Genomic DNA, 22681 nt, shown 5'->3' on the forward strand with positions numbered 1-22681 from the left:
TTTTGAATATCTGGCAGTATTAAACAATGAATAATTCCTCTACCCCAGGAAGCCTGCCTGCCAGATCTCCAAATACAGTGTACCCTCACTTTTCTCAGGAGTTACGTTCCAAGACCCCCCGCGACAAAAAAATTTCATAAAGAGTAGGGACGTGATAATTTGGTATTTACAACTATATTAACCCTCAACGAACCCCACTTAACGCTTTACAAACCTCCCCCAAACTGTGATCAATCCACCATCAACTGTATTACACTTGGCACACTCTTATACAGTACACTAAACACTTTTGGATAAATGAAACATACAATAAACACTGAAATACAATACAAAATGTATAGTAAATGAGTAAAACATCATATTAAATATAAAGTAAATAGAAATTATTTATGGAAAGAAATCACATTGTTTTTTTTGTTTTTTTTTTAATAAATCATTTTTCGAGGGTAGTCACCATTTGAAATACTTTGCTGCGCCGAAACTTGAATGATGATGGATTTGCTGTGCAGTAGTTATGGTGATGAATACCGATGAGGCACTGCAGAGCGAATAAGAGCTTTACAACTCTTTTGATGGCGGCTCTGGCGCTGCTTCGTCGGGTGGTACAGTATCTTCGAATTCTTGTGGATCTTCTGCTGAAGGCGCAGGCCTATGCTTTACTGGTGTTTTTTTTCTTCAGAAACATTGTTAACATTGCAGCAGTTGCTGCCTCTGCTTTTTTTCTGGTTGAAAATGGCTTTAAAAACTGCCACGGCCCCGTCGATAAAGTTACATAAGTGGACCGAACGAACCATATTGTTGTACCAATCTTGTGACATATACGGCTGATTATTTCATCACGAAAAAAAAATCAAATTCTGCAAAAAAAAGTTTGAGAACGATAAATTGCAGGAACCGAATGACAAAAAAATCTGTGAAGTGGCGAGGGCGAGAAAGCTGAACCGCGGAGTAGTGAGGGTTCACTGTATTACACTGATTGAGACATTCAGTGCCATTTTCTTCCTTTCAGACAAAGATTACTGTAAATACTGGCATATAAGCCGCTCCTTTTTTTTTGAGAACTGCGGCTTTTACAACAATGAAGCTAATTTATGGATTTTCATTGGGTATTTATGGTAGCTCCCTTTCGGTTACACCGTCACAGTGGACAAATGAAACTAATTCGGCGAACCCTCTTGTATTACAATAATTCTTCAGATCAGCCATTTGGCACTTATTGCACACACCCCCATCATGAAAAAGACACACAGAAATGCATTTGATGGCGCTTACAAGTTGAAAGCGATCAGTCTGGCTGTTGAAAAAGGAAATAGAGCTGCTGCACGTAAGTATGGTATATATTCTGAAAAAAAAAGAAAAAAATGGTGTTATGTACCGTTAGTTGTAAATGTTACCAACATTAATTTGATTAAAAGTTTTCAAAAAGATCTTTCCTGTAACATCTTGCACTGTTAATATCTCATGTTCAAACAGGGACACTTGTGGCTTATTTATGTACAAGTCATATGTTCTTTTAAAAACTAGTAGGTGCAGCCTCTATAAAGGTGTGCTCTACAGTCAATAGTTACAGGAATTAAAAGACTATCATTTTCTGATCACAATGTGTGTGTGTGTGTGTGTGTGTGTGTGTGTGTGTGTGTGTGTGTACTCATGTCTTCTCAGAGATAATGTGGATTATTAAGGGTTGATGAGGACCATGGCAACAAGAGGTAACAACAGATGAACAGATATATATACACACATGTATTCGCACTTTGTTTTTGCTATTCCATATTCATCTGTTTTGGCAATTCCCCCTGTCTGTCTTGTAACAACACCAAGCAACAATAGCACTGACTCAATAGACTTGAAGTGGACACACACACACACACACACACACACACACACTGGCGACAGAGAGTTGGGGCTGGGTACACAAAGACAAATGATAGCAGTGGTGAATTGGGGAGGCAGTGGAGTTGGAAAAAACGACAGAATGGATGAGCAAAGGGGGGGGGGGGATAAACAAAGAAAAACCAAGAACAGATCAATAAAACTAAGTGGCGTCTAAGAGTCTTGCGAGTCAGGTGGCAATTTATTTCACCCCCTGCCCCCTTACCGGCATACCAAAACAATACGTTAATCAATCAGTGAAAAGGAACGAAAAATAAAAATTGGAAAGAGTAGCAATCCGGTGGGGTAAACTGATTCATTTCAAAATAACACACAGCCAGTGAAAACTAAATGGGCCAGATCAATAGCAGCAGCAAAGGTCCATCTTTTGGGTATTAAGGAAAATAAAAAAAGCAAACAAACAAAAAAAAAAAAAAAACAGTTTGAGACAGTTCTGTGGTGTTTGGATTCAGCAAGCTGGAATTGAGGGATGAAGAAAAAAAACACTGCACATCCATGACAGATGGATTAAAAATATCACCAGTATCTGGCCCAGGCGAATTTCTTTGTTTTATCATTTCAGACCAATTAAGTGATGATTGGTTGGTAATCTCTATATGTGTCCCTATGATTGACAGGTGCTCTATCTAGGTTAAACCCCACCTCTCACCCTAATGACAGCAGGGATTGACAGCAGTCCCACCACAGGGTCCATTACTGGTGGATTTCAAATCATATCTAATTAAACTGTTTAGCGATGGCTGACATTAAGAAAAATCACCCCCAAAAAAGGTAATGAAATAATACCTGCACCCATCCACTGGCATGCAAATATTTGCTTTTCAGATGTGACAAATCAAATGTAATTCATTGATTTGATCAATGATATAGTCTAGAAGATGGAAGGAAGATAAAAATCTGACTTTTCCTAAAGTTGTTACAACTCAACTCCCGGATGTTGTTTTAATATCTTCTGAGGGCATGAATCGGAATGACGGGGGAAAATCAGATTTGCATTTAGGCCTTCAATCTTTAGGGAAAACATGCATTTGATGAGTGTTTGCCGTCTGGTTGGCGGTGGCTGGTTTGAGTGGGGGTTGTTAGTGGAGAGACATACATTTCCACAAAATACAGGGTAAAAGAGGAATGAGTATATTACTCAAATCAACCTCACAGAAATATTCATTTCTCACGTGTTTACGGTCTGGTTCTATTCAGTTTGACGTTATACTCTTTTCCCACTCTGTTGGGATTATTTCTTTATATTAACACTACAAACTGATTACAAGCATGCTAGAGTGTCTGTATAAGTATGCCATTATTGTGCAGTCTTGTCACCATGGTGAACCGCGGCCCATCTGCTTTTGTATTCACCACTTTACCTCTGTTTACACCCGCGCTTGACTGATTACCAAAACATTCCACCCGTTAGTCCCTCAACGTCACCACGTCCATTATTACTGACCCATGCTGCAACCACACATTTGGCAGCAATTTAGCATCGTTTAATGTAAAGTGTTCCGCGACGTGGGTGCGAAGAGAGGAGGTGCCGATCGATAGCAGATCCCTGTTTCTCTAAATGGCTCTTAACACCAGACTCCTCACACTGATCCCGAGGTGTAATTGTTTCTCTCATTTTTGTGGGAAAATCTATCCAGCTGTGATTGGTTTCCTGGATCCCACCAATCCGTGTATTCATGCTAAAGGTGTCAGCGCACCGCAGGAGATGCTTTCAGGAACACGTGCTCAGGGTTACTTGAGGAGTTACGCTTCCTGTGTTGCTTCCCTAATCGTTTTCTATTTAACTTCTTTTACCATCCGTCAGTGCACAAGTTGAGGCCACCTCTGACCAGGGTTTGTACGATAGTCACACAAGACGCTGCATGGATTTAAATGCAGATTCATGTGCACACACATTGATTTTTTTCTCTGAGAGTTCCAGATTTGTATTATTGGTATTCATTTCTTAAGCAATCTTAAGCAAATAATACCAATTAATATTTTTTGCTTTGGTTGTGTGGGTTTCCACATTCTATTTTCTGGGGTTCACTCCAGATGGGACTCCTCCCAAGGTCCAAAAAACTGAAAACTAAAAAAACATAGGTAAGAATTCAAACAGTGAATGTTTGGGCATCTCTGGATGCAGCCCTGTGATTGGCAGTCTACCACATGTTATGGTAGACAATCCATGTTCCTTGGCATGAGGATCTTAAACTGCTGTCAGCTGGCCTGTAGTAACCTTCTGGTGATCATTTCAAACGCAGCATCTGAGGATACTGACCTTGACAAAAAGTGATCCTAAGTAGTTTATCATTCTGTATGCAGATATCTTTAGAAGCTCCAAAATCAACACCGATTTCAGATTTGTAGGTTGCCCCTGGTTCTCTCTTTTCCTCATCACAGACTGAACTTGACGGACAAAAACTGCTCTCTTGTGTGTTTTTTTTTTTTTTTTTTCAAGGCACTTTACCATTTGTGTTCTCGTGGGAACTTCAATATGTTCTTCAAAGATTGCCGAGACAATGTGCAAAGCAAAGGAAGGTTGTGTCTGTAATAGGATATCAAATCTCAGTTGGGATCTGAGGTTATCTTTCTCTGTTCACCGCAGTTCTCCACCAGCGAGCCTGATTAACAGGGAGAATGGATTTCAGCCGGGGTGCAGTGCACACCTGCGGCTCATCGGGTCTGGTCAGGCCAAGCTTAAAAAGGAGCCTGTTGCCAACTCCTTTGGTGCCAGAGTGTTGAACTACAGTGGTTACTGTCACATGGGCACGAGTCCAGTCAGCACTGGTAGCCCTTCAGCTCCTTGTTCTGGTGTTCTGTATCTCTCCTTTCCTTAAGTTCCCAGTTTCAGAGGGTTGATGCCCCTTCCGTGCTCCAGAAACCGCCTGGACTGGACCTTGCACAGCCCTCCATTCATCACCTTGTAAATAAACTTTTCTTATGCCTTATCTTCCGAGTGTCTTTGGGTGTGGGGCAGACACCCCTCTGAAATCCATGACAACCTTAACCTATATCCACTGGAAAGGGGAGAATAGGTAGAATCTGTTTTCATCCCTCTGTAGATTCAAATTCTCAAAAAAATTAATTGGGGGGAAGAAAAAGAAAGGATCAGTAACTCTTTGAGTTGGTGATTTTTTTTAATTTTTTTTTTTTGCCGTGGCCTTTTTTTTGACAAATAATGCTGTTTTTTTTAAATATAAGGGGAGATTTCTTGTGTTCCCTTTTTCTTTTTTACATAAACATATGCGTCATAGTAAGGACTGTTTGCTCATTTGGGGGGGAATTTTTTTTTTTTTTTGCCGTGGCCTTTTTTTTTGACAAATAATGCTGTTTTTTAAATATAAGGGGAGGTTTCTTGTGTTCCCTTTTTCTTTTTTACATAAACATATGCGTCATAGTAAGGACTGTTTGCTCATATGGGGGGGAATTAAAATTAAAAATCTCAGCTTAGAATCTCCAGGCACCTGCCGGTTCCAGGAGATGAGCCTCCCGGTCTCTCACATAATTAGACTCACAGATTTTTCTTTCCCCTTCCTCTCAAAATCCCAACCCTCTCGTCCTTCCACAGGCCCGGTTAGTTGCTGCTACCAAAATCCATACAGATGAGGAGCTGAGACCGTTTGATCCCTGTCATCTCAAAGAGGAGTGTTGGAGGACGTCGCCAAAACCCTGAGAGAGCGCCACTGAAAACACTGCCAGCATGCAACCGAAGGATGACTGAGAGGCAGGGAGTTTCGGACAGCCCATAAAAGCAACAGCTGCTGTTTTGAGTTGCTGTATCCAAGTAGCACTTCTCAAATATTTGATGGGTATAACCCCCCCCCCCCATACAAAAGAGTCCCTCATAATGCCTAGAATTTTTTTTTTTTTTTCTGAATAGCAGAGGTGAAGAGCCTGAGTGCAGTACTTCCAATTGCTAAGCTATGTATTGACTTGATTCCATACCATAACACAAACAATTTTGTCTGGCAAAAGAATGAAAAGGGTTCACATTCTCACCAAAACTACTGTCCATGTTAATTTCATCCCAGCCAGCCAAGACCATTTTTTTAAATTAATTCAGAATGGATGGTTTCTTTAAGGTCCACACTCCTGGGAAGACTAATTGGCATAAATATATTTTAATTGTTACTCGAAAGCGTCACTTAAAAAAAGCACTACAAATTTTGATTGCTTAACCCATGGACGCAACCTCTGTTTTATTACTAAAGCAATGTGTTAATGCAAACAGATTGCATTGTGTTAACATTCGCTCGGTACAGTACGGTATATACAGTAATAATGCCACAACCTGTGGTTTTCGGTGCAATTTCAAGTGCAAGGGAAACAAAGGGAGTGATGCTAGTTTGTTACACCGCTTTCCATGGGACAAAAAGAAGGAAGAAGAAAGGAGTGAGAAATTGTTTTCAGACGTACACAACTTCCGAAGGACCCGGGATTGTGTTCTTGACACCTCTGTCTGGATTCATTTGATGCATCTAGCTGACCTGAGCTGCCGAAAGAGCTCATAGGTGCCAAATGCACTGTCTACAATTTTCTTTCACAAGCATACAAAAGGTCCTCGAGAAATGAGTGAAGCCCGCTCTAGTTAACACCACAGGCAGGAGACGCTGGATTTGTCCTGCGAGAATGTCAACAACCCCCTACTGCATAAGTAGCCTCTGATGACGAAAGACTGATCGGAAGATCACAGAGGAAACTGACGATGAGTCACCTGGTCAGTCAGTAAAGCAGTCCGTAATTCTACAGTGAACTTCAGATGTCAAATGTGAAGCTTCTTGCAACAGATAGGCTTTCTCCCCCTCGGCATAGCAACGGAGTTGCCATGCGCACACCAGCAACTTTCTTCAATTCTCGCCTCTTTATGTCTTTGTTCATTGTAATTTCGAAAGCTCATTTTGACCTCTCTGTTCTTCAATATCCTCTGTTCTCACATCTCTCTGGTTCAAATCGAAAGGACTGCGCAGATGACATGTTTCTGCACGCGCAGATGACATGTTTCTGCACTGTAGGGTAAAATAAATGGGACCAAGCCCAGTGCAACTACATGACACCACTCTTGAGACAGCTTTGAGACGTAAACAACAATGGCATCTAGGAGTGAATTTTTTTTTTTACAAATTTCACATAATAAGATATGAAGTAGGACAATATAGTTTTGGTAACCATGGACTCCTTTTATAAAATTATAATGAGATGGCAGAAACTTAAGTTGTTGAAATCTAAATGAAAACATGAGTTCAAAGGGTAGCTTTTACTTCATGGTATTTATTGTTTTTTTTTTTTTTCTCAAAGCAACCTTTGGCCTATATTTTTTTTTATTTGTTGTATTAAAAATATAAAACTGATGTCGATCATTATGATCAATATCCCCTTAAATTATATCTATTTTTTACCACCACTTTTTTTAAGACTTCTTTTTTTAGTCTGTTTCACGGCATGATTTGAGGTTCATATCTTTATAGTACAAGGTTTTTCTTGTATTATTGCTTCCGAAATATTATTTATCCTTAAATCAAGCTAATTAATAATGCCTTAATTAACCAGCATATAATCCACATGGGGTGATTGTTCCTAGCAAGACCTTTAGGGTACAAGGAAATACTTTTTAAATTTTCAGAAACATATCAGCTCCTGAGAAATAAAGGACGGAATACTGAAATACTCATGTTAATCATAATAATCGATACGTACAAAAATGCAAATACAAATTCATACACATTTTTTTCCACTTCAGATAAGATCAGTGACTGTGATCTTTGGGATAATTCATCACGACTCCCTATATTTTTTTAATCCTGTAGAACATTATTTAAGATGTGTCACGTTGTATTGAATGTTGGACTCTTTCAAGTTTGTTTTACACCCATCTCCACATCCACACATTTGACAATACAATTTTTACTGATTTTTATCTAATTTTTCCTTTTACACCAAGGATGTTTTTGGTTCTGCATGCAAACCCACGGACACTGGAGAAAAGAGTCAAGTCAGACTGCAGCACAAAAGTGGCCAAAAAAAGAATGGCAGCAAGTGAAAAAAGGTAGGAGAGCAGAGGGACACCAGATGAAAAGGATGGAAGGCCACGACGGGTTTGAAAAAGGTGAGGAGGCGAAGAATAAGATTAAAAGAGATGGCAGACAGTGAGAAGGAGATAACACAGAATATAAATCAGTTGGAAAAGAAGAAAGAGGGGGAGTTTAAAAAAAAAAAAAAAAAAGAAAATGGACAGCACGGCTGTCATCTCAGCTAGCCTGTTCAAACGGTTACACTCAGATCAAGGTCCCCATCTCGTAGCCGCCGTCTTCTTTTATGGTAGATAAAATAAAATGTCAGCATTAATACCCTCATCCATCACTTCCTGCTATGATTACTGATCCACTCATTGAGAAGTGTTTGGGCATTGAGGAGACAGGTCCATGTTATTGTTGTTATTCCATGTCACCAAGGTGACACATCTGAACGGCTCTCAGACAGGATATGACATTGCACGGTAGAAACAGGGTGGAGTCAGGGATTACCTTGGAAGGCACAATGCATGATGGGATATATTGCTTGTTGACATCAGAGACCTCTAGAGGAGGAATAGCAAATAGAGGATGGACGGTAAATACATTTATGGAAGGATACTATGGTTGGAACAGCCAGGCAGAAGGCCTGGAACAAGACCAAAAAGAAGATTTCTGGATGTAGTGAAATAGGTTAAAGTTGGTTAAAAAATGAAGTTAGCGAGTGTGAGAGAAGAGGATACAAAAAATAGTATTGGAGGAGGTTGATTTGCTTTGATGGCCCCTGAAGGAAGCTGCTGAAAGGAAAAGAAGAGGAAGAAGAAGACATCAGGGATCTTTAACACCATAGCATCACAGTTTGGAACTTTTAGTTCCAAAAGGTAACAGAGTTGATCACATCTCTCGAACCCTTAACCAACAACAATATTAAAATTTTAAAGTTTGATTTGAAGCCTGGCAACCCCAACCTCATCATAACCCCGTGAGCAAATGGTGATTTCAACAACTCTTCTAATTTTATTCTTGAATGACAATCAAACTCTAAATTCTTAATGTTGGTGTCATTAATCATGTATCTTTATTTAATTGTTGTTTTTTTTATTTTTTTTATTATTCACCTATCAATCACCCTAAGGATATCATCATCAGCACCAGAGGGGGTTACTCTGCCATGCTAATCAAATGTTTTCAAAACCACCAAAGATACATACTTAAATCATCAAAGATTATGTCTAACGAAATGGAGGATTGAACATTTTAAAACAATCATCTCAAACAAGTTTATTAGATGTATTAAATTATAGAGGAGAAAAAAAAGTAAATTTAAGAATCATCCAATTCCCATTGTTGTCTCTGGTTATATTTTTCAGATCAGACTGTTCAGTATTTGACATGTGAGCAATTTATTTATAAGCGGCAATGAAAAAACAAACCAAGAAGAAGGAGCCTCACTCAGCCCCTGTGTCCATCTCTTATTTCTTTTGCTAATTTATTGGAATCTCCTCCATCTTTTCCCTTCTTAGATCTTGAGTTCTATCCACCCCCCGAGACCTTCACCTCCACATCTCTTTCAACCTTTCCCTTTCAAACCTTTTATTCTTTCTGTGTTCACATCAAGGAATAGCTGGGCTAATGGAGATTTTAATAGTTTTCTGGCACAACAGAACTCCCCCCCCCCCCCCGCCCCGATAGATAGATAGATAGATAGATAGATAGATAGATAGATAGATAGATAGATAGATAGATAGATAGATAGATAGATAGATAGATAGATAGATAGATAGATAGATAGAAGTGATTAACGTTCCCCTGATTTACCCTTAGTTGCAAAGCAAATAACATGGAGCAAAGAAATGATTTCAATCTATAATATGATGAATTAACTTTTTTGTGCAATATTTACAACTTCTGTTTCTCTATTTGCAAATTTTCGGATAAGTTTAACTTATTAATCACAAAGTAATATATTCTATTTATTGCTTATCCTGCATTCCGAGTGACGGGGCTGGAGCCAATCCCACCAGAATGAGAGGCAGGTTTAAGCCGGACTTGTCAGCTGTCAATCACAGACATTTGACTATTCACTCTCTTATGGACCTCAATGTACAATTATGAATATCCAATCGGAACATACTGACTAGAGAACATGGAGATCCTAAGCAGGGGGCCAAGGAAAGAACCTAGGCAGGGGAATGAATGGAGAGTCCATGCTGAGAGAGAACCCATTTTGAATCAAACCAGGGTCTTGTGAACCAAGAGTGCCATTGTGCTGCCTGTGATGGATTATCCAACAGTTAAATAGATACATTTACATCTATGATATCTTAAGGTAGTGATGACAGTCATTCTAGATGCTAAGTTTTTGACTTATCCCTGTGTCTCCCTTGGCCAATTCTGGATAATCCAGTCCAGAATATCGGAATAGTTACCTGTTGGGAGACAACATCTTTTGCTTTTATTCCTAAACCTGACTATATTCCCTATTCGGAACTGATAAATACTGAAAGGGATTGTGAGAAGCTTCGAGACTGTTGCTACTTCATGTGACCCGTTGGGAATTAGAGACACTGTGTGAGATACAAGTATGTGTCTGCTTCTCTTCAGAGAGAGATTTCTCCAGGGTGGATGTTTTGGCGATTTGTTATGGCCCTTGTTCTAATCTTTCTGCATCTAATGACTGGAACATGTGAAGAGAAAGAGAAAACAGTCACATTTTAATTTCTATTTACCCCCTGTTATCAGCTCATAATCACCCTCCAGTTGAAAGCAATTTTCAACAACTGGCGTCAACAAAACCTTTTTGTTACGCTCAAATTTTGTAGATTCGCACATTTCAATGGAATCATTCACAGAGTGGTTTTTTCTAAAGCTTCCCTTCTTGAGATAAATTGATATGTATTTTTTAGTACTCTCTTTGTGTTTGTCAGCTGAAGGCAAAATAGCTACCTTTTCTGATATCAAATTTGCATTTAATGAAAGACCGTTTATTATAAGATGTGTTGAAGTGAGTTCTGTGAGAAAAAAATAAACCAGATTCATGATTCATGTAATTTAATGTTGTCCAAGTATTTCTTCTTTTGATATTTTCCACATTTTTTCCATTTAATTTGCCTCAGTGAGCTATAGCATTGCCATGTTTTTCTTTCTGTTCTTTATTAAGATCATGGTTTATTTCAATGTCCTTTTTTGCTCCATGTCTAATCTGAAATTAAACATCTGTTTTCCGCGTCGTGTCTATTATTCTTTGACTATCTCAACAGTATCTTGTCAATATCAAAAGACAGCTGGTCACACCTGGTCCTGGATGGACATACAAACAAAAGTAGTGCCCCCTAGAATTTCTCAATACCCATCACAGGTCATCATGTGATCTGATGCCCCACCCATAAATAAGCAATGCCTTTATTTACATTAATAGCCAGGCGTTTTATCCAAATAGCTTGTGTTTGTTAAAGGTTGTCGTTATATAGAGAAAGTCCCAAAAGTCTCAAGGATTCAAATGGGCCAAGCTCTCCAGCCTTATACGTATTGTTGTTTATTTTCATCAAAACCATGTTCAGGTCTGCAAAATATAGGACCTAAGAGCCTTGCGACCCTCAAACAATGTAAACATTGGATTCTAAGATTGAATTGAGAAACCCGCTGACTAAAGAGTGTACATTTGTATAACAATAAGCCCCTTGGAGCATGACAAAAGAAGACCTTCAAAGCTAAGTATGTATGTCCTTCAACGGTTTTGATGCTGACAAACATGGACCAATATATCGATGCCTATCAACATGGCCCCCAGAGAGCACCAATGTCCAAGGACATAGATCCCTGAGAATATCAACGTCTACAAAATTCAAACCCTACAGAGTACTGTTGTGTTGAGATATTAACTCCTGGGAGTTCGAACGTGTACAGATCTGGACCACTGAGAGTATCATTATGTATAGAAAATAAACTTATCAGGAGTACTGATATTTTATCATACATAATGGATCATACATAAATAAAAATACATTATATAAAATATTAAATACATTAATATTAATCTGATTAAATAAATAAAAAAGTGAGTTCCATCCTGTTCTCTAATTACTCTTTGCACTTGCTGTCAGTTCTCTCTTCCATTAAGTTGCCAAATATCGGGTTGCTTTCTTTTCTGTTTTGACATCATGAATTAAAGGGAGAAAAATACTGGAATCTACAAAATGATAATTAAAATAATTTCAGAAGATAATGTGATTGTTTTGCAGCGTAGTAGTTAGTGCCCCCCTTTGACAGCAAGAAGAATCATGGTTCGATTCTCATAGGGCACCTTTCTGTGTAGAATTTGCATATTTCCCTGTGTCTGCGTGGGTTTGCTCATAGTTCTGCTGTTTCCTCCCGCAGCCCAAAATATGAGGGTCTTTAATTGTATATATCGCCCTGATGTATGCGTGACAGAGAATGGTTTGTCTTTAAATGTGTCCTTGCGTTCGACTGGCGAACACTCCAGGGTGTACCCTGCCTCTTGGCCAATGAGAGTTGTGTTAGGCTCCAGCATCCCCTAATCCCTGCATGCAGGACAAGCGGAAGATAATGAATGACTAGTAAAATAGAAAATAACTATTAAATATTGATTGAATATTTTTTTTTATTTTTTAATTGTCTTTTATTTTTGAGAATTCTTTAACCAGGCAATATTTAATATTTGAGGCAAAATGTTACAACATTAACGGTATCAACAGTTCAGACTAAGCCCAATGTCCAAACGTTCCTTGCAAAGCTGTCTGTGTCAGTTGGAGAACAAACCATCAGAGATTGTGAAATTACTGTGATTTGCTCGTAGTCTGTCCGCAGTGTAACCATAACGCCATTTATCGCCACTTTTTTTTATTTTCTTTCCAACTATTCTTTGGATGGTTTTAAACTACGTCTCCCTAATGGCCTGCCCTTCATTGTTACATCACAATAGCTTCAGCGTTTGGATTACTGTAATGGGCCTTGCCTCTCCCTCACGTGATTAGCTGCCTGGGCCTAACTGCCTTTTAACATCTGAGTCAACCCCCCCTTTCTTCACCCCCTTCCAGCAGTTTGGATGGAGAAAGTTAATCCAGGGAAGCACTAATCTCCCGTCGCTGGCCATTGTGTGCATTCCCCATGGATCAGGAGCTGTAGCTAAAAAGGGTCTAATTGATGCTGCCGCCGGCTGTCTGTCGTCCCCGACGGAAGCGGATGATTGTCGGCGCGGCATGCATGGAAGTTTTGTGGTGCTAAGAAAAGTCAGGAGTGAAGGTCAACAACATTCTTGCTGTTTTTTATTTTTTTTAATCTAACATATTGAAAATATAAGGTGGCACGGTGGTTGGCGCTTTAGCCTCACAGCAAGAATGACCCTGATTTGATTCCGACAAGGGGACCTCTCTGTGTGAAGTTTATATGTTGGTTTCCTCCGAGTCCTCCGGTTTCCTCCCACAGTCCAGAAACAGCAGGTTAATTTGAAAAATTTGGGAAAATTGCCCAGAATGAGTGAGCGGTGAATGACTGAATGTCTGTGTATGTGGCCCTGTGATTGACAGATGACCAGTCCAATTTGTACAGCTGGGATAGGCTCCAGCATCCCCCATAACCCCACGTGCAGGATAAGCCCCAGATGATGGATGGGTGGAAGGTAAAAATGTAGTATATACAGTATATACACTTACGTAATGTACCTTAAATGTCCATCTTAAGAATGCAGAATAAGTTTCAATTAAATTCAGTAATTAACCAGTAATTTTAGATTTGAGGGATTATTAGAAAATGAAATCACAATATTTGATAAAAACTCAATCATCTAAAATTTTCCTCCAAAAACCAAATAAAATGATAAAATTAGATAAAATAAATCAGATTAAATTAAATAAAACACAAAAATAAATCAAATTAAATAGGTCATGGAGGGGTTGGGGGAGGTCACACACAGGTCATACATATTTCACTAACAGGTGGCAGATAGGTATCATGTACATAATATAAAAGTCATGCATGGATTTATACAGAAGTCATGGGTAGGTTTTTCTTTCTTGCATGAAGGATTATTGCATTTGAGTCACATAATTTTGGTAATTTAGTTTTATTTTTTTATGATTCTACCATCGTCCACGGGTTCTAGGCCAATAATACCACATAATTGTTCCTCCTCAGCGGTCCAGCTATCTATCTCATAATGCCTTGGTGCGCCTGTTGTTTATCTTTGGGGGTCAGAGTGGTCCAACCGTACTGTTTGGTGGTGAAAATTGGACACGTTGCAGGATACAGGGAGAAGATTGTAATGGCAGACAATGTGAAGAGTCTAAAGAGGCTAAAATGACCACTTGTGGGTTCTTCATTTCGAAGAACTAAAATGGAAGTTCCACCTGGTAGGATCAAAAATGATGGATTTGGTTCATTGGAATTAAAATTTCGGAATCCACCGACTTATGGTTACCCGCTTTTTTGTCTATTATTTATTTTTTAATCATTTAATGTATTTTTTACATTCAAATTCAAATTTTAGGTGTCTATTTATTTTCAACATTCCTTTTCTCTTTTCATTTTTTGGCTGAACAAAAGGTATTTTGGGGTGCGTGACCAAAGTGCCACAGGCTTTCCAGATGTTCCTCACAAAGCCAGCTGATCAGGAGGGGGCAATAACGAGTCACCTGAGCAACAGTGCGTGTGTGTGTGTGTGTGTTTGTTTTTGTGTGTGTTTGCATGTGTGTGCACTTGTGTTTGTGAAATGCAAAGAAGTGTGACTAATACATTTGAGGTTGGGATTAACTTTTCCACCCTGAGTATCATTCATTTTAAACCTCCTGACACAATGCACTAACACACAAACAAACACACACACACACACACACGCATGCGCGCACACAGGAGGCAGATGGAGTATGCAAATGGATGACTTCTAAAATAGCAGAATGTTTACTGAGATGAAAGGTTTGGCTTATTTTCCCCTCTAAGAAGATCCAAGCCAGAATGAGCGACTGCCAACAGTGTTCTTATGTGATGGTTTCCTCGCGCGTGAATGGAACCCTGGCGTCTTTGTGCTCCTCTGGCTCATTGTCAAACACCGGTATGTAATCTAGGTCCATGTCAATTGAATAACAAAGACAAACGTGCGCTTGTAACAAGAATTATTCTTTAAATCTGGCTGTTTCTTTTTCTGGTAATGAACGCTACCTCAGATATATGGAAACACGCCATCGCACCCAAACACTCGTCCAGTGTTCACCTCTAGGAACAAAGACACGTTCATAGGAAAAAACACAAGAAATAAAGTCATTTTATTGGTAGTTACTTTTTAGGATACACAGCCGCTCCCGTGTATTTCTGGATATTGCTCTGACAGAGAATTACCATTGCTGCACTTCTGGACTGCTTGGCCTATCGTGCAACAATGAATGTATTTGTCATGTTTATGATAAATTCTATTAATACATACATACATACATTTCCAGCATTGGCCACAGGGGGGACATTGCAGACGGGATGTGGTAAATTATAGGAATACAACTTTCACTTGCGCTTTTTTTCTGTCTTTATTATTAGTTTCCTCGAAGAGTGTCCTTGAGTTTAATTTTGTCAAATGAAGTCGCGGAGCTGTATATCAGCGTTTGGTCATTGGCGATTCTCTGCGGCATCGGTACATGGGAGTTACATCATCCTTAATCTCTTGATGGCTGCGGCATGTCGTCTGACGGTGCAAATTGATGGCTGCTCATTGACGTGAAATAAACACAAAGAGTCATTTCCTGTCGATACTCAATACTATCAATCTATCAATCTCACAACATTTCTGAAAAGTGCTAATGTTGCTGTTTTGTTGTGTCGAATTAGTATTTCACTTTTTTGTTGCAGAATTTGCCTATTTTTAACACTTCATTCAGTAATATCAAACTTTAATGACCTTGTTTTGCGTTCTTTGATACCTGAACACTAGTCATGTTTTTTTTTTATTCCATATTTACCCCCCATCAAGTTGTTGCAAGTTATTCCTACTCTTGCATTCATTGATAAACTTGACTGATTATTAGTCTAGTTATTGATTGTTATTGCTATTGTTTTTTATGTGACTATGTTATTTGTATGTGCAAATTCTGAACATTAGGTTTTCTGGTCTTGCACCTCAACAAGAAAAGTCAAATTAAATGAATATAAAATGTTATAAAAGGCAGGTTGACATCTGTTACAGGTGATATCAAAATATAATTATAATAATCACGTTAACTGCATTTTCACTGCTCCTTTAATGAAGGGCATGCAGCTCACAGTGCTTTTGTTTCAGAAAAAAATCCCTTAGCAAGACAAAAAGGTTTACAAAGTTCAATAAAAGAGCCTTAAAGCGCTGGCTGGTTGTCCCTGAAAAGTCAAAAATAATACTTCATGGCAGAGTAAATGAAAGCTAGAAAGTTGCAAATAAAGGAAACGTGTCAACACGATCCGTCTTCATGGCCCTTATCAGTCAGCGAAAAAAACCCACCTCATGTTGATGATCAAAACACAAGATAAAATTGGGTTGACTTGAAAAGCAACAGGCCTGTGTGTCAAGGCTGATTTTAGGGATGTGTTTTAAAGTTTTGTTTTTGGAAAATAGCATGTGTGCCAGACCCTTTCGGGGCAGTTAACCAATACGGATCAGCTGGATTTTACTTGTTCTTAGAAAAATAAATAAATAGAATGAAACGTGGGGAGTCAGTAATGCCTGTGCCCCTTTAGGGTTACAAAGCTGATATTGGCTTCATATAATTTCCTGTTGATTCTGGATAGAAATATGCAATAATTAAAAAAAAAAAAGTAATATGCATAAGCCATGCTTCGCCTGATTATGATTGATGGGAATTTCCTCTCTTATTTCCTGTGTGCAGTCAGTCATACTTCTGTCTACAATCATTTCATCATCACAGGACTGTGTAAAGGTGAGAAGGAGATTAACGCACACAGACATGAATACGAAGTTGTGGCTCCAGTGTGGACGGACGATCATGTTCGCTAATGTTCTACTCGTTAGAACTTGTTGTTCCTGTTCATAATAAAAGACGTTTATTAACCTGCAATAGGGAATCGGTCATCTCTGAGGACGATCCATGGTCCTTTGCGGGCAATTTGGTTTGAGATCAATGTATATTCTCCACAGTTAATAGAGATAAAGGGGTAATCTGCAGTAAAGGATTCATGACGTATTTTTCTCCTCATGATACAACAGCAGGACACTTGGGTGTCTGGGCCTCAGTCACATCCCCGCCGCTCCACCTACGTAACTTGTCTTCGGTATGTTTGCTTCGTTATGATTATTATTCAGTTTTTCTGTTTATTTTTGTGAAGACCGTTTCATTTTCATTGTGATTAATCACAGGTTAAAAAAAAAGATAATTATTGATATTATTAATAATAAAGTGGTCTTAGAATGACACCTTTCAGGACCAGTAGTGTGGTATTTTATTTCAAGTGAGTTTTTATTTTAATATTTCAATCTAAGTATCTTGTGTTTGATTAAGTAGTTCCCCTTTCGCCATCTTTGTGGACCATAGTATGTAAAAATCAGATTTACTTCCTGCGATATTTTCTCCTTGTGTTTCATGTTTTTCCATGCCGCATCTGTGCAAAAGTGAGACTACAGCTTACAGCCTTCACGCTCTGTCACCATTTAAATTGCGGTCATTTTTTGAATTACAGGGTAGAGGACCAACATCTTTTTTTTTTGTTTTTCCATTTCTGTCCAGTGAAAATGTGCATGGCCTTTAAAGTGCACATGTACTGACGCACATCGTGCACTGATGTACATCATGTACTGCTCCTGTGTGCAATTTTCTCCAAAGTTCGCGTATAATTATGTGTAATTTTCTCAGTCACACTGGACAAAGTGCACGTCAGGTGCATTTAATGTATTATGGTGTGTATTTCACCCAAAATGTGCTGTTCATAGAATAAATATATAGTTTAAAGGGGGCATTAAATTTACCAGTGTGATCAGAAACTTTTCAAACTTTCTGATTCGAGCTCAGACTTCATATATCATGAAGTTGGGCGACTTCAGACCGAGTTTGTTTTCACCCCCGTACTGGAGACGCTGTCTCTTCACTGACAGACGTGGAGGCTGGGTCCTGAGTCCTCCATAATATCCGCGGGCAATTAAAATGATGAAACTGATGTGAAACACGTGACTCAACGCGATGCAGAAATACCACTGCAATGTTAGAAAATTTTGAAAAGTTTGGATCACATCAGCTGAGGCCAAGTGAGAAACCAGTGGGTATTTGATTGATGATACATCTGTAACTACAAACTCATGTGAACTTTAAACAATAATAAAACCAAATCTGGCTTATTTTTACTTTCCAGAAAAAAGGCAAAAATCTATTGTCTTGGCTTGAACTCATCCAGCTTTCTTATTGTTTATTTATATATTTATTTTTTTGTCTACTTCTAAAAAAACAAACAAAAAAAAAAAAAATGTTGATTAAAGTTCTTCTTCTTCAGTTTGGCTTTTCCTTTCAGGGGTCACCACAGCAAATCAACCATTTCCATCTGTCAAATAACCATCACAATACCATATAAATACATACATTCATTTCTTCTGTTTTTTTTGGGGGGGGGTAAGTGCGATTAGTTGGGTAGTGCTTGGTGAAGAGGTACGTTTTCAGATTACGGCGGAAGATGGGCAGCGACCCCACTGTTCTGACCTTTTCCAGGAGTTTGTTTCACCACTGAGGAGCCGAGAAGAGCCAAGACCGGTTCGATCGGCAGGAAGGGGCTCGGAGTGATGGGGTGAACAGTCGCCGAGAGGTGGCAGATCGGAGGGGACGGGTAGGGACATGTGGCTTGAACTCCTGCCTGGCAGCTCCAATTCCAGCATTTGTCTACCAATATATTCACTATCTCTCTTCAGTACATGACCTAACCCTCTCAGTCTGGCTCTGACTTTCTCTCCAAAACATATAAAATGCACTGTCCCTCTGATGGACTAATTCCTGATCCTATCCATCGTCGTCACCCAGAGGAGAACCTCAGCATCTTCATCTCTATGACTTCTAGCTCTGACTCCTGTCTTTTTGTCATTGTCACAGTTTTTAGACAGTGACATCGAGCATCGCTGGTCTTACACCTGTCTTGTACACCTTCCTTTCATTCTGGCTGATAGTCTTCTTTCGCATCTTACCCCTGACACTTTTCTCCACTCGTTCCAACATGCTTGAACCTGGCTCTTCACCTCTTTTCCGCACTCTCCATTGCATTGGACCGTTGACTTTAGGTACTGGAACTTCTCCAACTTCTTGATCTCCACTCCTTGTAGCCTCACCTTTCAACCCAGGTCCCTTTCATTCACACACATATATTCTATCTTGCAACAACCAATCTTCATTCCTCACCTTTCCATAGGATATCTCCACCTCTCAAGATTGTCCACAACCTGTTCTCTGCTCTCACTACAGATCACAATTTCATCTGTAAACATCATGGTCCATGGAGATTCCTGTCTAACCTCATCTGTCAGCCTGTCCATCACCACTGCAAACAAGAATGGGCTCAGAGCTGATCTGTGATGAAGCCTCGCCTCCACCTTGAACTTTTCTGTTACATCTACAGCACACCACACCACTGTCTCACAGCTAGCGTACATGTCTTGCACCAGTCTAATTTACCACCCTGCCACTCTAGACTTTCTTATACAATACCAGAGTTTATCTCTCAGCACCCTTTCCGATGCTTTTTATAGGTCTACAAAAGCACAATACAGATCCTTCTGACCTTCTCTATACAACTGTTTTGCAGTCATTGATCTTTTTCAGGTTACTTCATCTATACAAGATGCAGTTTACCTGCGTGCATAGGTTACCCTATGTTTTTCTGCAAAAAAGTGTTCACTACAGCCATTTCCATCCTTTGTCTAAAGTCTACAAGCAAAATGTCCCTCTGTGTTCCTATTATGGACAACAAACCTTCCCATCACTTCTTCATCTACTCTATTAGCGGCACCAACGTGTCCATTAAAGTCTACACCAATTACCACCGTCTCATCTCTGGGGATATTCTGCGTCACTTCATCTAACTCATTCCAGAACTTGTCCTTTTCCTCTAACTCAAATCCTACCTGCAGGGCATAGCCGCTAAGAATACTGAGCATCACACCTTCAGTTTCCAGTTTTAGATTCATAAGTTATCTGAAGTTCTTTTCACCTCCAGGACATTCCTCACAAACTCCTCCTTCAAGATAACTCCTCCTCCATTTCTCTTTCTGTCAGTACCATGATAGTACAACTTAAACCATTCTCTGAAGCATCCAGCCTTACAATCTTTCCACCTGGTCTCCTGGACATTCAGTATATCCACTGTCCTTCGCTGCATCATGTCAACCAACTCACACAACTCACTGTCATCATCCCATTATTCTAAGTCCCTACTCTCTGTCCTAGATTCCTGCCCTTCCTCCTCTCTCTGCCTCCGAATACAGCATCCTCTTCTCCTTCTTCGACCCACAGTAGCCCAATTTCCTCTGGTACCCTGTTGGTCATCGGTACCAATGGCGGTTGTAGTTAACCCGGGCCCCAACCAATGAAATTGTCAGGTTTGATTCGCATATTTGGTTTTGCCAAAAGTTTTACGCCGGATGCCCTCCCTGATGCAACCCTCAACCCTGACATTATCAGGGCTTGGGACTGGCTCAGAGAGACATTGGCCTGTACTGCCCTAAGGCCGCGTTTGACAGTTTAAGTAAGAGTTGGCAATTAAACCTACCGGTAATACAAGAAATGTAAACAATAAGTGGTCAAGAACATTATAAATACAACAAGATAATGTGCGGTGAAGTTATTGCAGGTGCAATAACTTATCTTTCCCTACTTTATTTTAAAAACTGATAAGCTGTCGAAGAGTCTCTGCAGCTTCTCGACCTGCTGTGGGTTTTTTGGGATTTCTCTAGAAAAGCATGTTTTTTAAAATGACCTTTATGGGTTTTAATGAAAGACGGGTTTATTTTCAGTCTTTAACCTGTGCCCTGGCTGCGCTGCAAGTTTGTTCAATGTTGTACCACGCTATACTGTAAATTCTGCCATGAGCGTCTCAGTATCAGGGCTATTTTTTTTTTTTCTGTAAGATTGGAAAGAAAGTGACTCAATAATAAAAAATGAAATGGGAATCAGGATGAAATGTGGCTTTTATGGTTATATATTTTTGTTGATACCTGTTGACTATCTAAAACCTCAATTACCATCAATAAATCACTCCAGTTCTCAATGCTTCAGGCTCAAACGCAGCACAACTTTCCTTGAAACCAAGCAAAATAAGAGAATGGATTATAATTAGAAATAAAATTGTATTAAATTATATTAAATTAAAATCTAAAAACATGAAAAAGATTGTAGATTCAAAAGTGCCCAGATGTCTGAATAAGAGATTAAAAGGTTATTTTTCTTTTTCTATGTGGCCTTGTGATAGACTGGCGTCTCGGGTGACAGCTGGAATAGACTTTAGCATCCCGGCAACCCTGAATGAAGGATAAGCGTAAGTTTATGAATGAATAAATGAATATTAATAAAAGTAATTAGATAAACAGAAGTGGCATGAGCTTAGATATTTAAGGAGCACTTTCTCTCTCTGTGAACCTTTCTGTGAAAATAATGAATCCTGCAAAAATAATCAATAAAATAACTTTAGAAAATAAAATAATTGTTAGTGGTTAGAGCTCACACCAAAAAGGACCGCAGTTTGATGACCACAGGAACCTTTCTCTTTCTGTGTTGCGTTTGCATGTTCTGCACAGGTTTCCAGCGGGTTCTCAGGTTTCCTCCCGCAGTGTAAAACATTCAGGCCATTAAATGAAAAAAATTCCCAGATGTGTGAATGAAAGATTTTTTTTTTGTGTCAAAATGTGGCCTTGTGATCAACTATCGATTGATCCAGGGTGAACCCTGCCTCTCGCCCAATGACAGCTTAGATAGGCTCCAGCATCCCCATTATCCTATGTGCAGGATAAGTGGTAGATAATGATTGAATGGATGAATGAATGCATAGTGAATGGATGAGTGTACAGTATATCCTTGTTTTTCACAGGGGTTATGTTCCAAAGAGGACCCGTGATAGGCATAATCCGTGAAGTAGAAACCTTCATTTTTTTTTACAATTATTATACAATTAAATACTCTTTTATACATTGCCGCTGTCGTCCTTATGTTTTTTTCTTCCTTCTGTCTGGAACGAACGGAAGATTCATTAATTCCGTAATACCAACCTGCAGCCGCATAGCTTTTACCTTCCCTTAGCATGTCCAGAAGTTCAACTTTATCTGCGATAGATAGCATCTTCCGCCTTTTGGGCCCTGCCGCAGGTGCTTTTGTCGGGCCAGAGCGTTTTGTCAACATTATGGATTTAAGGGAAACTCGAAATTGCAAGAGAATTTGTACGTGTAAATTTGTAAATTTGTAATGTAAATTCGTAAATTGTAAATTTGGCAAGCTGTTTTATGTATGTGTACATATTAAACTGCAACGTTATTGACGCACAGGTAAAGAAGAAGCGGAGTGACTTTTTAGCCACTCAGAATGCAGAACACAATGCACTATGCAAATCCGTGAAGTAGCGAAACCGTGAAAAGTAAACCGCGTTATAGCGAGGGATCACTGTATCGCTAATCATTAATGCGAAAAGGAAGTAGCGCACACACACGGACGCATGCACACAAACTTCCTTTAGCTAGGCATGGTGTCAAGACTACTAGGTCAAGAACTGCCCACACCTCTTCCTTGTCCCCAGTCTAACTGGGTCAACCTGTTAGTACATAAACTCTGTGCTTTTGGTTTTGTCGCAAGTAG

Source organism: Fistularia commersonii, chromosome 7, assembly GCF_037954325.1.
Source record: "Fistularia commersonii isolate RoL2024-O1a breed Wild chromosome 7, RoL_Fcom_v1.0, whole genome shotgun sequence".
Taxonomy (NCBI): domain Eukaryota; kingdom Metazoa; phylum Chordata; class Actinopteri; order Syngnathiformes; family Fistulariidae; genus Fistularia; species Fistularia commersonii.